Source organism: Scyliorhinus canicula, unplaced genomic scaffold (genome assembly GCF_902713615.1).
Source record: "Scyliorhinus canicula unplaced genomic scaffold, sScyCan1.1, whole genome shotgun sequence".
NCBI lineage: Eukaryota > Metazoa > Chordata > Chondrichthyes > Carcharhiniformes > Scyliorhinidae > Scyliorhinus > Scyliorhinus canicula.
In genome coordinates this window covers 67,052-76,172 of record NW_024055449.1, presented here as the reverse complement: position 1 = coordinate 76,172, position 9,121 = coordinate 67,052, and positions in this window count along the sequence as shown.

Here is a 9,121-nt window from a genome sequence, read left to right as displayed (position 1 = left end):
CTAGCCCACTGAGCTAAACCACTGCATGACAATCGGCAGGCAGGAATGTTCTCTTCCAATCGGGGAACACTTCAGCAGCCAAAGGCAATCAGCCTCTGATCTTCGAGTAAGCGTTCTTCAAGGCAGCCTTCAGGCCGCATGGCAACACAGAATCGCTGAGCAGAAACTGATAGCCAAGTTCCGCACACATGACTATGGCCTCAACCGGGACCTTGGATTCATGTCGCATTACATTCACCCCCCCCCCCCCCCACTATCTGTCCTGCTCTCACGAAATCCTACCAACTGTCCTGGCTTGAGACAATTCACACCTCTTTAACCTGTGATTATCCCTCTCTCCAGTCGCACCATCTGGACCTGTAAAGACTTAATTACCTGCAAAGACTCGGATTCAAAGTACCATCTCGCATCATTGAATTTTTCTATATGTGTTTGTGGAACCCACCTCTTCATTTACCTGTGGAAGGAGCTGCGCTCCGAATAGGTAGTGATTCCAAACCTGTTGGACTTTAACCTGGTGTTGGAAGACTCCTTTCCGTGCCTACCCCAGTCCGACGCCAGCATCGCCACACCATATATAGGAAGCATTTAGGGTGGCATTTGACACAGTTGTTAGCATTGCAGCCTCACGGCGCTGAGGACCTGGGTTTGTAATCCCAGCCCTGGGTTACTGTCAGTGTGGAGTTTGCACATTCTCCACGTGTCTGCATGGGTTTCCCCCACAACCCAAAGATGTGCAAGTTCGGTGGATTGACCACGCTAAATTGCCCCCCCAGCTTTTGAACAATGTCAAATATAGTTAAATGGGAGTGAATTGAGAATTATCTGTCGCTTATATTTGACCCCTGTGTTTTGGTGTGAAACATTCTGCAGCCTAAATCCGGTTCATGTATAAGAAAGGAGGGGTGACAGCAAATCCGTACTGAGCCTGGATTTTCTCATCTCCCTCAGTGACTTTTCCTGTTTCTCCATCATGAAGGCCGAATTTTTCAAAAATATAGTTCAGTTAAATCTCTGCCATTTCCCCCAATTCATGTCTGTCTATTTGAGGACACATTACCATTCGACTGTTCTATGTTCAATTTGTTTTGGGTGGTGATTAAAATATAAACTACGTCTACAAAGTCATTAAATTCTTTTGTAAACTGACCAAACTGCCAAGATCCGCACTTTGTTTTTTCATGTATGGAACGATCTGTCTGGACTGTGCGCAGAACAATACTTTTCACTGTACCTCGGTACCCGTGACAATAAATCAAATCCAATCAAAGAGACAGTTTCTTACTCGTCTTCAGGTTGAACAATGAGCCGCCTTAAACATTATTAATTCATGGGAGGTGGGGGTCACTGGCTGGGCCAGCATTTACTGCTCATTCCAATTACCCTTGAACTGTGTGTCTTGTGAGGCTATTTCAGGGGGCATGTTCAAGTCAAACACAACATTGCTGTGGATCTGGAGTCACGTGTAGGCTAGGCCACATAAGGAGAGCAGATTTCCAAAAGGACATTTGTGAACCAGACGGGTTTTTACAACAATCCACAATGTCATCATTACCTTTGAATTTGAGACTTTTATTCAATTTCAATATCTGTCACAGGCAGATTCGATCCCAGATCCCCAGAGCATTAACCTGGGTCTCTGGATTACTCGCCCAGTAACAATACCATTACTCCACTGCCTGGCCCACACAGTCTTAGCAGAATATGATGTCTTGTAACTTCACAAAATTATAAATTAATTTATTTTTTCAAACAAATTCTGATAGCTCTGCAGTTTCTGGAAACATTTTGGTTGATCGTGTTATTTTTAAAAATAAAGATCTAGTCTTTACAATATAATTACCCAATACACCAATTCACTAATGATGATCAATGTTCACTACTGAATAATCATTAATTTAATTATTATTTTTTTGCAATTAAATCAATACATAGCTAATATAGAAAAGGTACAGAAGGTGAAATGGCTGCAGGAAGCCACATGTTCGAGGTATCAAAGGGCTTCCTTGACCTTGTTACCAATGACAGTGAATACACTATGAAAATAACAATTTTAAAACTAAATGTGATTACACATGCGTACTTACAGCTTCCTACATTACAAGAATGAATATGTTTCAAAAGTACTCCATTGGCTTTAAAACACTTTAGAAGGTCAAATGGGAGTAAGGTTTTACAGAAATGTACATTTGTTCTAATTGTTCACAAATTAGGATGTATTACACTCAGTGTCCTCACCAGAATCATTGATAAAAGATTGGAGTCTTAATTTTGTGTAATAACCACGGTGTTGACACCATTTTGAATACTCTGTGAAACTCCAGACACACCATATGCAATTATTTGTTGTAAAACACAGCGAGTTGTTGTGATTTGGAATGCACTGTCCATAAATGGTGCTGGAATCTGATTGGACTGGAACATCCAAAAGGGAATTTGGTGCATTCTGGAAAAGAAAACAAAATCGTCGAACTATGGGATTAAATGGGTCGCTCTACAAAGAGCTGGCATGGGAAAAATGGGCCAAATAGACTCCTCTGCGCTCTAGCTGCCTTGTGTACATGTAAAGCGAGTGGTAACAACCTGGAACCTACTGCCTATGAGGGTCGGAGATGCAGAGATTTTTTTTCTTTTTTAAAATAAATTTAGAGTACCCAATTATTGTTTTTTTCCAATTAAGGGCCAATTTAGCGTGGCCAATCCACCTATCCTGCACATCTTTTGGGTTGTGGAGGTGAAACCCACGCAGACATGGGGAGAATGTGCAAACTCCACACGGACAGTAACCCAGGACCGGGATTTGAACCCGGGTCCACAGCACCGCAGTCCCAGTGCTATCCACTGCACCACATGCCGCCCTGGAGATGCAGAGATGATGGAATGATTTCAATGGGAAATTGGACAGGCACTGAGAGAAATAAACCCACAGGGATTCGGGGAATGGGGCAATGGACAGACTGGCTTCCTCCACAGGGAGCCGACACGGTCCCAAAGGGCTGAATGGCTCCATTCCCCAACATCCAGATGCTGTGATCTCAGGAGAGAAATTCAGCTGCTCCAGTCACTCCAACTAACTGGAGTCCCTCATCTCTGGTGCCATTCTCGTTAATGTCCTCTACACCCTAACTTAGAATTTCACATCTTTCCTAAAGTGTGGGGCCCATATCTAGGGTTCCATAGGGGATAGAATTGAAAAGCACGGAGGAAATGTTCAACTTGTTCAGAACCAGGGTTAGACTACACTGGGAGCACTGACAACATTGGCAATCTCCATTTAGAAAAAGGAAATAGAGGCACTGGATAAGGTGCAACAAAGATTCATAATATACAGAACTGAGAGCATTTAACACTCAGGAAAGGCTGGGGCTGCTTTTTTCTGGAAAAGATAAGACTGATGGGTGACCTGATGGAAGTCTTTCAGATTATGAAGGGATTCAATAATCCAAGAGGAATTTCAGTAGAAACCTCTTTACCCAGCGAGTGGTGAGAATGTGGAGCTCGTTACCACAGCGAGTGGTTGAGGTGAACAGCATGAATCAATTGAACGTAAAGCTAGATACATACATGAGGGGATGTATGTCTGTATCGGCTGATGGGAGAGGCTCATGCGGAGCATAAATACTGACACAGACCATGGCTAACCTCAGCCGCTATGGGAATTTAACCTGTGCTGTTGGTGTCACTCAGCACAAACCAGCCATCCAGCCAACTGCGCTAACCGATCCCCATGTAAATCTGTAATAAATCCTTAAATATCAGTGATTGCCTGTCTCCCACCATACTATTTAATGTTGTTTCCCAGTGCACCTCAGACAACTTGCCCCTCATACCCTGATAGTTTTCTTCAGTGAGAAGCACCAAAATAAATTAAACAAAAGAACCATGTAACCACCATAGCCCATGTTCATGGCAATGTGGCATGATTTTTGGGGTTTCCAAACAGAAATGGTAATGAAACATCTTCTAATCTCCAAACCCCCTTTCACTTTTTGATCCTTGTGAAATGTGAGACCAGGAATTTGCAAGAAGGCTCAGAGAGAATCAGCCCACTGGGGGAGAAGCCGTGAGACCAGCCAGTCCAGCAGAAAGAGACCCTCTGACTATCCCCATTGACCAACAGAATGAACAAAATGCAATCCTGGATGTAATTGAGAACAGAAACAATAACAGCAGAATCCAATCCCTGTAATCAGTTGTGAATTTGTTGGTGTCTCAGAAAGAGCGATGAATCCCTTCGCACATTGAGGGCAGGGGAACGGCCTGAACAAAAAGGAAAAGGCCGTGGAGTGGCAGCGCTGGTTAAAGAGGAAATTAATGCAATAGTGAGGAAGGATATTAGCTCCGATAATGTGGAATCTGAATGGGTAGAGCTGAGAAACACCAAGGTGGAAATAAATTAGTAAAGAAATCCCCAAACTGCAGTGGTGATGCTGGGAATGGCATAAAACAGGAAATTAGGCTGATTGTAAAAGTTTCTATAGGTGTGTGAAGAGAAAAAGATTGGTGAAGACAAATGTAGCTTCCTTCCAGTCAGAAACAGGAGAATGTATAATAGGGAACAAAGAAATGGCTGAGCAAATAAATACATACTTTGGTTCTGTCTTCACAAATGAAGCCACAAATCAGATACCAGAAATGTTGGGGAACGCAGGATTTAGTGAGAGGGAGGAACTGAAGATCAATATTAGTAAAAAAATGGTGTTGGGGAAATTGATGGGATTGAAGGCTGATAAATCCCCAGGGTCTGATAATCTGCAGACCAAAGTACTTCAGGCTCTCGAAATAGTGGATGCATTGGTGGTCATCTTCCAGGATTCTATCGACCCTGGAACAATTCCTGCAGACTGGAGGGTGGATTGTGAAATTCGACTATTTAAAAAGGATACAGAGAGAAAACAGGGAATTATAGACCAGTAAGCCTGACATCGGCAGTGGAGAAAATTTTAGAATCCATTATCAAAGATTTTAAAGCAAAGCACTTCGAAACCAGTGGCAGGATCGGACAGAGTCAGCATGGATTTGTGAAGAGGAAATCATGCTTGACAAATCTACTAAATTCTTCAAGGGTGTAACTTGTAGAGTTGATGAGGGGGAGCCAGTGGATGTGGTATATTTGGACTCTTGGATGGCTTTTGACAAAGTCCCGCACAAGAGATTAGCGTGTAAAATTAAAGCACATGGGATTTGGGGTAGTGTATTGAGATGGTCAGAAAACTGGTTCAAAAACTATTCACGTACCCTGCACATCATTGGTTTATCGGGGTGAGACCCACACAAACAGGGGGAGAACTTCTCTCCACATGGACAGTGATCCAGGGCCAGGATTGAACCCTCGTCTTCAGCTCCATGAGGGAGCAGTGCTAACCACTGTGTCACCCTATATATTAACGATTCAGATGAGGGAACAAAATGCAATATCTCCAAATTTGCAGATGATGCAAGTTGCGTGGCCGGGAGGATGAGCTGTGAGGAGGATGCAGAGATCCTTCAGTATGATTGGGACAAGTTGAGTGAGTGGACAAATTAATGGCAGATGTAGTATAATTTGGAGAAATGCGAGGTTATCCAGTTAGGTAGCAAAAACGAGAAAGTAGACTATTATCTGAATGGTCATGAATTAGAAGGGAATGTGCAACGAGACCTGGGTATCCTCGTACACCAGTCACTGAAGGTAAGCATGCAGCTACAGCAGGCGGTAAAGAAGGCAAATGATATGCTAGCCTTCATTGCGAGCGGATTAGAGTACAGAAGCGGGGATATCTTGCTGCAATTATGCAGGGTCTTGGTGAGAATATTGTTTGCAGATTTGGTCTCTGAATCTGAGGATGTTCTTGCTCCAGAGGGATCGCAGCGCAGGTTTTCCAAGCTGATTCCTAGCATGGTGGGACAGTTGCATGAGAGACTGAATCAATTTGGTTTGTATTCGCTGGCATTGATAAGAATGAGGGGGGGATCTCATTGAAACCTATAAAATTCTAACAGGACTTGACAGGGCAGATGTAGGAAAGATTTTCACGATGGTGGGAGTGTAGAGAACCAGAGGTCACAATCTGAGGATACGGGGAGACCATTTAGGACATAGATCGTTTTTTAAATTTAGAGTACCCAATTAATTTTTTCAAATTAAGGGGCAATTTAACGTGGTCAATCCACCTAACCTGCACATCTTTGGGTTGTGGGGGCGAAACCCACGCAGACATGGGGAGAATGTGCAAACGCCACACGGACAATGACCCAGAGCTGGGATCGAACCTGGGACCTCGACGCTGTGAGGCAGCAGGGGGAACTCACTGCGCCACCGTGCTGCCCCAATTTAGGACAGAGATGAGGAGACATTTCTTCATCCAGAGAGTGGTGAGCCTGTGGAATTTGTTACCACAGGAAATAGTTGAGGCCAATACATTGTATGTTTTCAGGAAACAGTTCGATACAGCACTGAGGGCAAAGGAAATTAAAGGATGTTGAGGGGAAATCGGGATTAAGCTATTAAGTTAGATGATAAACCCTGATCATAATGAATGGCAGAGCAGGTGCAAAGGGCCAAATGGCCTCTTCCTGCTCCTATTTTCTATGTTCCTATGTAATCCCTTCCCACGATAAGAGCAGGTGAATGGCCTCTCCCCAGTGTGAACTCGCTGGTGTGTCTGCAGACTGGATAACTGTGTGAATCCATTCCCACAGAGGGAGCAGGCGAATGGCTTCTCCCCAGTGTGAACTCGCTGATGTTTCCGCAGGACGGATGAATCAAGAAATCCCTTCCCACACTTTGAGCAGGTGAATGGCTTCTCCCCAGTGTGAACTCGCTGGTGTGTCTGCAGACTGGATAAATCACAGAATCTCTCCCCACACTCAGAGCAGGTGATTGACGTCTCCTCAGTGTGAACTCGCTGATGGCTCCGCAGGCTGGATAACCAAGTGAATCCCTTCCCACACTGAGAGCAGGTGAATGGCTTCTCCCCAGTGTGAACTCGCTGGTGTGTCTGCAGACTGGATAACTGTGTGAATCCCTTCCCACACTGAGAGCAGGTGAATGGCTTCTCCCCAGTGTGAACTCGCTGGTGTGTCTGCAGGTTGGATAACTGTGCGAATCCCTTCCCACACTGAGAGCAGGTGAATGGCCTCTCCCCAGTGTGAACTCGCTGATGTTTCCGCAGGATCGATGAATCAATGAATCCCTTCCCACACCGAGAGCAGGTGAATGGCCTCTCCCCAGTGTGAACTCGCTGATGTTTCCGCAGGATCGATGAATCAATGAATCCCTTCCCACACTGAGAGCAGGTGAATGGCCGCTCCACACTGTGAACTTGCTGGTGTTTCTGCAGGTTGGATGCTTGAGTGAATCCCTTCCCACACTGAGAGCAGGTGAATGGCCTCTCCCCAGTGTGAACTCGCTGGTGTTTCCGCAGGGTGGATAAATCAATGAATCCCTTCTCACAATCAGAGCAGATGAATGGCCTCTCCCCAGTGTGATTGCGTCGATGAATCTCCAGCTCAGATGGGAATCTGTATTCCTTCCCACAGTCCCCACATTTCCACGGTTTCTCCATGTTTTGGGTCTCCTCGTGTCTCTCCAGGTTGGACAATCAGTGGAAGCCTTGTCTACACACAGAACATGTGCACTGTCTCTCCTCACTGTGAATGGTGTGATGTTTTTTCAGGTTGTGTGTCTGGTTAAAGATCTTTCCACAGTCAGTTCACTGGAACACTCTCACTCGGGTGTGTGTTGTGTGGATCTCGGTGCTTTTCCAGTCACACTGATGTTTCCACAGTCAGTTCACTGGAACACTCTCACTCGGGTGTGTGTTGTGTGGGTCTCGGTGCTTTTCCAGTCACATTCACGTTTAAAATCTTTTGAAGCCGACAGATTGGACAAACATTTCTCCTTCTCGCCAATGATATTCAGGTCAGAGGTATCGAGTGAGTTTGTCACATCGAGACGTGATGTTTGAAATTTCTGTCTACAATTCCTCCTCTTCCAATATCCTTTAAATTCACAAAAGTCATCAGTTAGTACAGGATAGAAATTGACAGGAACGTCATTGCAATGTAAGCCTACCTGTGACAATCAAGATCATTATTATTAAAATTCAGAACAGACAATTCTAGTTCTTATGGAACATAATTTTCTCTCATTCTTCAAAAGCTGTACATCTCCATCCCACACAATCTCCCTCCATTCTCATTCTGCTGTATCTAATATTCACCCTCCCAATTCTCCTGAAGGGCTGATTCAGGCTGATTGACAGATCCTAGCTCAGCTCACTGCTTCCTGACCAGGACACAGAGATTATAATAGGAGCAAGAGTAGGCCATTCGGCCCACCAACTCTGCTTAACCATTCAATGAGATCCTTGGCCGATCTACCTCAGCACCATTTTCCCACATGATCCCCATATTCCTCGATATCTTCAATATCTAGAAACTTAGCAACATTTGGCTTGAACATACCTGATGACTGAGGCTGCACATTCCTCTGGGATAGAGAATTCCAAAGCTTCACCACATCCTCGAGTGAAGAAATCCCTCTTCATCTCAGCTTTCACTCTATTTTCCTACCTGTTCCCCGTAACCCTTAACTCCATTGTCAATAAAATATCTGTCAAACTTGTGCTTCAATATATTCAATGACCCCCAGATATAACTGGTCCCTGTGGAAGAGAAATCCAAAGACTAACAACCCTCTGAGGGAAGAGATGACTGGAAATCTATAACGTAGCTACAGTCTTATATTACAAGAGAAGAAATAATAATAAATTTACTTCATTGCAGAACGGTAAATAATATATCTAATCTGTACCATGTAACAACACTGTCTGTCTGTCGGAAAAGATTTTCAAGATCAGTGTGACTAAAAAAACCCGATACACACTTGACTCGAGTGAGTGTGTTCCAGTGAACTGACTGTGGAAAGAGCTTTAACCTGTTACACAGTCTGAAAAAACATCACACCATTCAGAGCGGGGACAGACCGTACACATGCTCTCTGTGGGGACAAGACTTCAACTGATCGTCAAACGTGGAAAGCAAAAACAACACCAGCAGCATGCTGAAACTATGGAAATATGGGAACAGTGGGAAGGGATTCAGATCCCCATGTGAGCTGAAGACTTATCACCAGGCA